The sequence below is a fragment of the Lepidothrix coronata genome, unplaced genomic scaffold (assembly GCF_001604755.1).
Source record: "Lepidothrix coronata isolate B3197 unplaced genomic scaffold, Lepidothrix_coronata-1.0 Scaffold126, whole genome shotgun sequence".
Classification (NCBI taxonomy): Eukaryota; Metazoa; Chordata; class Aves; order Passeriformes; family Pipridae; genus Lepidothrix; species Lepidothrix coronata.
The window spans coordinates 1,867,168-1,877,994 of record NW_016690306.1 but is presented as its reverse complement, the minus strand read 5'-3'; positions in this window follow the sequence as shown (position 1 = coordinate 1,877,994).

The following is a 10,827-nucleotide window of genomic DNA, read 5'->3' as shown; positions in this document are numbered from 1 at the left end:
CTTAATATCCCTGACATGCACAATAAACCATAAGGCAAGGAAGGCCTCTCTGCCACTGGAAAAGACATTGCTACAGGAAGACTCCCACTGATTTTATATAGGACTTGAGGAGTCAAAAACTTCTGATCTGGAATAATATTGGGCACCCAAAAGTGCTGTTGATTTCACTGATGGTTGTAGTTGTTAATAATCTGCTAGTACCAAGCAGATAGTTCAGATTTTTTATTTAAAAAAAATACACGGAAGGAAAAACTTATCAACACTTTCAAAATGTGTGTGGTGTACTATAAAATTTCTGCAGTGCCCTTCATATAGTTTACAGAAAATACAAACATCAGCTTCTCTGACATCCAGTGTAATACAGACCCCAGTACTGAGCCCAATCATTTGTGTTTGACTAGAGCATATCTACTAGAAAGGAAGCCAATTTTTTAATCAGAAAACACTGAGACTTAGCAAATTCATCACTTCCTTGGTGCCTAATAATCAGTCTTGGACATTTATTTTGGACCATGGTTTTGAGAAATAATATTCAGGACTAAATTCTGCAATCCTTCACCAGCCAAAGGAATGTGGCATTGAGCCTTAATATACTCTATAAAGAGCAACAGAAAGCCAGCTGCCCTTTTTAGATTCTGGTATTAAAAGCACTGTGGTAAAGCAGAAATCAGCATATGATGCTTAAAGAACTTAGAAGCGTTTTCAGCTTCTCTATTTTATGCAGACATGGATAGATTCTGCTGTAGAATGAACTGCACAACACTACCTTATTTGTCTGATTATCTTGAGGTACATGATTGCTTGAAAGGCATATTATGTTAATGATTGGAGATTTGATTCATGTTAATTACAAAATAGAACAGTATTAAAAAAAGCAAAAGAAAAGGTAAAAATAAAAAAAAACTTGGCTATGCCTTTTAACTATTTATGATGTAAGTTAAAGCTTGGGTTAACATTCAGACATCAAATAAATCTTCTCATTCTATAAAAAGATTGAATAAATTGCCTGTATTTATTCTAGCAATTATTCAATGTCCTTCCAGTATAGGTTGTATATTATAATTGCTACTTTCATAAATAAAATATTTTTGATAAGATCATGACTAATTCATGGTATTTCTCATCAGCACTCGCGCTTTGAAGCCACAAATCTGCACAGTTTGAAGGCTGTTGTTGTCATGTCACCAAGTGGGAATTTGCCATTGTACCAAGCCATCGAGCACTCATGGAATGTGTGCCTGAGGAAACCAGGGCTGGTCCCTGCTCTGAGAGGCAGCACAGTACATGGGGAGCACTCAGAGTCTCTGCCCACCTCTGCCAGCAGCTGCTAAATCAATTCGGTCAAAACACTTCCTTCCCTTTTTCCTCAGCTTCCTGATTTGTAAAACAGGAATAGCAATCCAACTTGCAATCCCAAGCAATCCTTTTGGGAAAGCACTTCGAAGTTTATGGCCAAAGTACTTTACATGAGAGGTGATGTTTTCCAACCCTCCTGCCCACTGAATGTTACCACCCTCCATAGTTGGGGAAGCAGAGGAGGACAAGTATGTGGCCTTCTGCTCCTCATTACTGCTGTTTGTCAAGCCCCCTTTGCCCTGACACAGCTGAAGTGCATGTGTATATTTTCTGTCACTGAGAGTTATGGGCAGCAGCCACTGACACAGGGACAGAGGGAACAAAGTGATACCTCATGCATCTCTCAGACCACAACAGGCTCATCACAGTTCAATTACGTAAGAGACAGCTTCTCAGCCCTCAGTGCTTGTTACTCCATGTCTACATACTGTGCCCAGTATTGACTTCCCCAGTACAGGGACATCATTGATAAATTGGGGCAAGTTTGGTCCAGGGACAGCGTGATAGTTTGAGCTGAAGGGTCTGAGAGAGCAGGGCTAATTAGGCTGGAGAAGGGATGGCTTTGGCAGGAGGACCCTAAGCCTCCCCAGTACCTGTAGGGAGGTTTTCAAGGGTATAGTTCTAGATCTTCACAGTGCTGCTTGGTGTGAAGATGAAAGAAAACAAGTTTGAGTGGAAAGGGCTGAGGTTTGAGGTTCAGCCTGGGTATGAACAGGGACTTCTTCCCCCTGAACACAGTCAGACATCTAAGCAGGTTGCCAGGACAATGCAGCCTCCGTCCTGAGAATGTTTCAAGACTAGACTAAATAACACTGAGGTGCCTGATCTGACCTCAGAGCTGCCCCTGCTTTAAGCAAGAGGTTCAGCTAGAGTCCTACACTACTTCTCCTGTTATCCTTTCTGAAGCAGGTGCTGACAGCTCCCACCCACACGGAAGTTCATTCTCATCTCTGTTCCCTGCACTGACCCCAGATACAAACAACTCAGCAGCAGCTGGTACTGAGTACCCAAAAAATCCGAGCCTGTCCTGTGACTATGTCACTCTCTTCACTGTGTTTGTGGCTGTTTAAAAAAAGGTTTCAGCAGAAAACTAGACTAGAAAACAGTTCTTGATTCCTCTTTTTCATTAATAGCAAATATATTTGTGAGATCTCTGTCAAAAGAAGAAAACATGTTAAAAGAAAAATTTGATCTTATCAAATTCATTTCGGACTTTTTTAAAAACACTGATTTTTTTTTTCATCTCTGATAGACAGATGGTGCTGAAAAAATTCCCACAAACTATGAATGCTATATAAAAGTCTAAAAAGAATCTTTTAAAAAATGCAATGAATTGGCAATACTTCAAGTTATAAAGCATTTCCATAGTAGAGTAATTTGGATCTGAGAGCATCTGTTTGCAGAGGTCAGGTGTGAGTCAAAACCTATGATAATCAGAGGTGCAGCAGGGAGAAGGACCCCTCCTGTTCTGTCTGCTAACAAGCTTCATTTTGGCCAAGAATCAGGTTTCTTTCAATGGGAAATGCATGAATATGTAGCAGAAATTTTCTAGGAGGCAGAAAAATTCCTGTCAGACACATACTGCCAAATATGTCCTGATGCACAAGCTGTTGAGAATCTGTCTGTTAAAATATTTGGTCTGAATTTTATTCTTAGCAAGAGATATGATGGTGAAAAGGAGACAAAAGCACTGAAAGCTGTTGATGTGGTTTGGTATTACTGACATTGAAGTTGGTATTACTTCTTTGAAGTTAAAATGATTATCTTAAATATAGTACAGTTTTCCCCTAAATTTTATTTGGCCTAAGTTTGCTGTTTCAGTTTTGTATCTGATGGATGGATGGATGGATGGGTGCCACAAATTGTTGCTGCTTCTTCCAGCTATGGAAGAAACATATTATACTTTATATAATATAGTATTCTGTCTCTGTCAAATAAATCCCACTTACTCTCCTAGAATAACACCAAGATTTCTATAAGTTACCATGACTGCATACAGGAAAATAACCTTGTAGTTACATTTAAAATAGATAAATGAGAGACCCAGGCCAAGTTTCTGAGCTTTGGTACATGATAATGCTCTGTACCGTTCAAGTGTAAATATAATCCATGGCATGTTTTTGCCATGGGCCAGAAAGTCCTGCCCCAGAAAGTGCTGGACACAGTGTGGATTGATATATGGAGCAGGAATCAGCCTGGTTTGGGAGACCGTAGAGCTTAGGTGTGATCCCTGTCATCAGTTGTTCTCAAGATTGACAATATCCCTGGCTTTTTTTTTCACTGGATTGTGTGTAATATCAATACCCCACCAAGGAGGACAATGCTTATTCTCTCAGGACGTCTACAGATGTGTTTAGTTCTGCAGCTCTTGAAAACACCTTTCTTTTTTCCTTTCCTTTCCTTTCCTTTCCTTTCCTTTCCTTTCCTTTCCTTTCCTTTCCTTTCCTTTCCTTTCCTTTCCTTTCCTTTCCTTTCCTTCATGCATTTTCTAATCCCTTTGGTCACGAGCAGGAAGCAAAAAAAAACACTACCCAGGGTGTAGGACCCACTGAATTAATACTTCCATCACTTCTTTTACATGGCTTCCATGGCTTCCCTGCTGGGCTGACTTTCTCCTGGTACTTCAATTTGCTCCAGGTGGGACACACCCTGTAGAAATGAAATGGTTATGACAGAACTTTTTTTGGCTGCTTCTTACAAGTGTCAGTGAGAACAGAAAGCATTAAGAGCTTGCCCGTGATCAGTGCCGTTTTATATAACGGAAGAGGGTGACATCTGGAATTTAACATTATCACTCACATTATTAAGGAACCCACAGAAAAAGCATGTGCAAGAGTGACAGCTAGCAAATGAGTCACAGGAAATTAGATTTTGGTAGTTTCTCTGCCCATATAATTATCTATTTCATATTCTTTATGAGTGAAATCAGCACTTTTTACTATGCCTTGACCCTACAGCACTTTGGGGACACATAGAACACCAGAGCCATGAAGAACTGAGATGAATGTGACTAAAAATACTTTAAATGGGTAGCTTGCTCCAAATTAATTACGAGATTGTGGCCTGTGTATGCTCTTCAAAATTGCTCTTTAGCTTTCCATACTGATTCTTTTTAATGAATGTATCTTATAGGCTGCACCTATCTAGTGAGTTGATGCTGCAGACCACCAGTGATTTCCATCTGCCCTCATTATTCATGGCCTTCCACAAAAATTGCACAGCATCTTTTCAGCATGGGTTGGTCCTGACCTGGATTCTGCCAGCATCTATGATATCTGGAAAACCATGACAGTACTTATAAATGTCTTAGAAGACATTTCAGTATCAAAAATAAAGTCTGTGAAGATCATGGGAGAGGGCTCCTCCAAAAAAAAGAGGAACCATTTGATAACAGAAATAAAACTCCAGCATTGCACAGTACACAAAATGTCTATTTTGTGTTACACAGTAGAGCAACATACCTTTTTGGAGAGGGGGTTTTGGGTGGGGGTTTTTTTAGGGGGAATGGGAGGTGGAGGGAGTGGAGGTCTGGGGAGGTTTTTTTTAAATGAACACCAAGAAGACTTGCTGGCAGCTCTTCCTGGAGATAGAAAGAGGAGGGAAAGTGGATGGTTAATGCTGTGACCTGCCATCTGGCTGAGCATGTCAGGTAAAGAGATTAAATGTTCAGGTGTAAAATCTATGGTGCTTGACTCTAGCCAAGAGAAAATTCAAATAAAACCACCAAAAAGGGATATCCATGTAACTCCGAACATGGATACACCCCAGAAGTTTAATGTAAACCAGGTATGATACTCCCCCCTCCATTTTTTTTTTTTTTTGGGTAGGACTTTAATACAGCTTATTTCTTGTGCACTAGAAGTCTGACCAAGATGTGCTCACATGATCACAGGGGTACTATATGGAGGTGCCCTCCTACAGGCACTGGAGGAAGATACTGAGCACATACCCCCTACTGCAGAGCACATTAAGCTGAGGTAGTTGCAGGTGTGCCTCTGAACATGCACTGTCTCTGTACAGGACTTTGCACAGGCCAGAACTAAAATACCTGCCTCACGCTGCCAGCATCCACTGTGCTCAGGATGTTCCTAGATGAACAAGAAACAGGCTGTTGGCTGAATGACTGCATATTCCCCTCTGAAGCAACTCCAGTGCGTGATAGGTGCATAGGTTGCACATATGATGCATCCAAGTGGTAAAACAGACCATGCTGTACATCCAGCAAACCCATATTAGCTAGGAATCACAGGAGACGGGTGTGCAACTGAGACATCTATTCCTGGCAGCAGAGGAGAGAGAAGAGGGGTTTCATCATTATAAGAAGCATAAATAAGCTGTAAATAAGCTATCTGACTGCACAGCACCTCCCTTTGTGGCAGATGAGCGTTGCTGTGGCAGCTCTGCCTGGAGGCATTGGCATATCACCGTGTTACCCCAGGGGAAAAAGAGATCGAGTCTATAGTACCTTATGCTGGGTGCAGTTGGCAGAGCACATGGTCTTCCCTCTTGGCCCACTGGACGCAGTTCACTCTTTTGCTGACAGAGCAGCTGCTTTACACATACTGCAGCATGATATCACGCTCACAGGTAGCTGCCAGATCCATTAATTTCAATTTTTATAACTATTAGCCTTTAATTCTAGTAATTAATTATTTGATGGTCATTTGGCTTAACACAGTTCCAGTTCTAAAGCACATGCTGTAATCAGTTGGATTTGTTCCATGGAGAATAAGTCATGCCCCCAGCACAGTGTACTCCCCAGGTATCCTGACAGATCTCACGTGAATATCTGTACCTGTTGGGGAGCCCATGTTGCCCACAGCTGCCAGCTTGGCCCCTCTTGTGCTTTGTCATTGCTCTGATTGCTCCTTATGTTCTTAATTAAATTAAAGGAGTGTGAGGTTCTGGCCAAATTAATCATGGCTGGGAATCAACGTTCATATTTCCCTTTCAGCTTTGAAGTCTGTCTAATCTCTCCTGTTATCACTATAATATCTGAGATGTGATGAGGGCTTTGTAAGTACACAGATTAGACAGATTGAGAAGTTAATAGGGACATATGGGTGTTGTTTCTCAGCCATTATTCTCTCTGTAATTGTGGTGGAAAGAATCTGTCAGCAGAACTGCACTCCCCAGTAATACATTGCTGCAGCATGTTGGTAAATGTTGCGGAGAGTGCTGGTCTGACAGAGTGTGTTCTACACACACGATTGATCACTCCATACCCTTTGTTTGGGTTTTTTTAAACACCTAACCAGCGAAGGAGTCACTTGGAAATATATCTGGCATTGACTTCAGCTTGCCAAGAACTGTATGAAGTTTTCTGATCAACCTGCTGTTGAAATAAAACAAAAAGCTTATTATCTTTGCTGTTTTCTGCCTGTGACTTTTGGGTGATACACTATGAGCTAAGAAGTAAAGCCTTGGGAAACTCGGCATCACTGCACAGGACACCTGCATCCTTTTGTTTTCCAGCCACTTCCTCAAATCTAATTTGTTACTTCTCTGTTTAAATCAGCACAGCCAGGCAGGTATAAAACTAAAGTCTTAACCACCCACAGCAATTACACATTATTTTTCATAAGATTAGGCAGGAAGCACTCCATAAATTCCAGTAGTTAACACTTGTTTTAATTGAATTGCTCCTGGAGTTTGAATGTAACTGGTATTCCTCTGCTCTGATGGTTGTTTTTCCCAAAACATGGCTGCATAACAACAAACAGATGCTTCCCAAGGGAGACAAGCCCACGTTTTGAGTGATGGTAAAGCACGCCTCTGTTCTGTACATTTATCAAGTACTTCCACATCTAAAATATCTGGAAAAATATTTTTGGTTCAGCTACATTTAATCCACTGGCATTAACAGAAGTTTAAAAAGATCTTGCAATTATCTGGAGTTTAACTCATATTAAATAATTTGGTCCTGATTTGTCTTCTTGTCCACAGGCGAAACAAGTCATCGGGATGCAGAGACACGTGTTTTTCTAAGAAATTCAGAAAAACAGATAATGGATCATTCCTTAGATTCATCTAGGCTGCAAAGCATACATAGTACAGTATCTTAGCAAAGCAGCTTTTACCTGCTTCTATGAGGTAAACTACTAAAATAACTTGCCCAGGACAATATTGTGCTTTAGAAGACTTGTATGTAGACTGATGATAAATACTTCATATTGATTTAGAAATAGCTGAGGCATGCAAGATACTCAAACCTTTATACCTGCTGCCATAGGATATTTTATGTTTTGCACCCTCACCTGCTTTAGCACCAGGTCAGCCAGGCTAATGCAAACCATACTTATCTATGCTAACTTCAGATTAAATGTTTGAATAAGGATGTTCAGGCAAATATCACTCTCAGTCCCTTCTATGACCCCAGCTGTGGAGGCAATGACAGCAGCCAACAGCCAGGGTTATTTACTTCTTCAAGAATTACAGCTACATCAGAAGGCACTGTCTGTCTTTGCCCTGATACATGTAGACTGTAATCCAGCTGGCATCATCCTGTGCTGCTGCTGCCAAACTTCTGAGAGGGAGGGGCTGCATTTTTTAAAGCCTTGTCTGCACATGTCAGTTTATTTAGTATATGTTAAGTCATTTATTTTAATCAAATAGATCAATGAAACTCTTGAGAGTTTACTCAGGCACACCTGTTTTGTTTTTTTTTTTCTTTTAAGCCTGTATTATTCAGAATCAAAGCCAAAAAAGTCATTCTTACACCACATTAAGTCTGTTCAAGAGTAGAAAAGGCCTCCCGCATGGATTGTCCTATATTATTACCATGTTCATACAAATAGTAAAATTCAGACAAGCCACAACTCATTTCAAACAGGAACATAAAAGCACTGAAGTGCTAGAAGGAGCAGTCTTATATTACTTATATAGGAGCAGAATACTCTAGAAAAGCAGGTTCCAACCCACAACTCTGAGAGCCCTCAAAAACTGGTTGTTTTCAGAGGAAATAAGTCAAAAAACAAGACCAGCAGGCAGAGCCGAACTTGTAACTTCAGCGGTTTTGTTTGTAACTTCCACCCATGAGCTAAATGAAGGTTTAGGAGAACTGAAGAGGGTTTTTTCCCATCTCTAATGACTACGAAATAAGTCACTGGTGAATTCCTTCTTGTTAAATTCAACCCTAATGATGCTTCAGTATTTAGCAGAAAGGTAAGAAATTATCCATTTAAGGAACTCTGAAGCGCTGTGAAATGCATTCCCATTTAACACGTCTCTGATAAAAATAAGACTCCTCAGAAATTGTTTTCCACTTAAAGATCTGAGTATGCTTGTTAATTCTACAAATAAAGATTCTGTGCATATAAATGCTCAGTGAAATCAGATTTCTTCCAAAGTATTTGTTCTCAGAAAAGACAGATTAGATAATTTTATAACTTACCGTTTTCTATTTTCCTTGCTTTTCTCCTTGCCTTCCTTTTCATGATGTCAGCCTCCAATCCACTGAAGGCTCCCATGTCCTAGAGAGTCCCTACTGGTCCAAAAAAAGCTTTCTGTTAACTCAGTGAATGCTCAAAGCCATGCTCACTTGCATACGTAGCTTTTCCAGCACAGTCTTTCCTTTTAGGTCTGACTATAGACATTGGGCAGGAGTCCACAGGAGGCACATGGGCTGGAGTACCTCAGTTCCTATCAACTGTGCCCTCTGCTCCTTCCCCTGAGCTTTAACTAGTTCCCAAGCTATAGTCCAGAGTTACTCTCCATATTCAGGCAAACACAACACCAAAAATATGGAGTTGAATGATGAGTTTGAAGCTTTCTCCACCTATTCTCTCAAACGCCAACCAAACTTAACCTTTCCTTCTACATTTATTGTGGAATTGAATCTTTAATTTCACCTCTTCTCCCTGACAAGACTATTTGATTTCAACGGTTCAAGCTACCAGAGCTGAAAGAAGGTAGTTGCTGCAACACTGTTTAGGGTGGTTCAGAGCACTTTACATCCTCTCTCTGAATGTACTATTCAGCAGTGAGAAATTGAGTCTGTGCTGCTGTTAAACCTTGAATCAGTTCTATCTGTAAGACAAAAGATGATTCCCTTTGTTTTCTTTCCTAGACCAACACAAGCTTAATGAATTCAAGATGAGTATGTTCAAAGTGAGCAGGGACACTAGGATAATGGGAATTACCTAATTGACACATACCACCCCCCCACTTCATAAAATCCAGTCTCAAATTGACTAGTACCATGTTCAGAAGCAGGCTTTTCACAATGTAAAACTACTACAAGTTTCTGGTCCAGCATTACATAGCTATGAGTCTAGTCTTGTGAGGTACTAAGCCCATAGATCTAGCAGAGAAGGCAGTGAACTCTGCCTGCATCTACAGGTCTAAATTCAGTGTGTATTTTGCCTGAGGGAAGACTATTATTTTTCATTTCACTTGTCTTAATAAAAATTCTTTGAAGTGCTAATTATTCTTCTGCTGCCACTCGTTGGTATATGCAGAATGTACTGCTTTGTGATATTTCTATCTTATCTGTTTACTATTTTCTAGTGAATGGCTTACTATGAGCAATTCATTCCTTCATTTGCTCTTTTACCTTCTTGTACTAACATTTGAGTTCAGGGTGGAAACTTCCACTTCTCTGCTGGAAGAGATCAGACAGTTGACAGAATTTTTGCCAAGGTATACAGAAGTTTTACAGGGGCTTTTTCTACCTACTTGGCTATTTGTAGCTTACTTGGTCCTCTTATACTTTTAGTCAAGATATGATCAGTACTCTCAGAAAGGTTGCTTTTTTTAGGTTTGGTGTTGAGACCAGGTTTTGTAAAACCCCACAAATTGTGTTAGCTGAGCCACACACCAGAGTGCAGCATATTTTAGCAACTGTCTTTTATGCACTTCATTAAGTTTAAGAGTAACAAGCATCTCAGTGTTCTCCATAATGAAAGGATTCTTTGAGTGTTAAATACTCCTTTGGTTGTTTTTAATCAAGCTTAATATGTGTGAAATTTGTGGGAATGACAGTCCCATAGACTAACAGCAACAACAGGTACAGCCAGAAATCCCGACTTGCATAACATATCCATAACACCAGTTTTCTTCACCTTTGACCTACTCAGAAGATCTCGGTAATCAATTTTGCTCTCACAGACATTCACTTGGGGTATTCCCTGTTGTCTTTCAGCAAGGATACTCACAGGTAGCTTTTTGACATAGGAGCTTCAGGAGAAGGTGTAACATACCACCTGGCTTCCTTACACAATTCAACTCACTGCGGAACCCTATCTATGCTTTTATGCTTTCACAGCTGGTAAAATGGGCAAGACCTTTTCACAGTTGGGCAGTGCCATATTATCCACCTGTAGGTATTCTGGGGGGCTAACTTGTCAGTTAGATAATCAGATTTCAGTAAAAATCTCCCAACTATGGAAATCTTGAAGTAAAGACACAGAGCAAGTGGGACAGGTTTATATATTTGTTTCAACTTCACTTAAAACAATAGGCTTGAGGTGT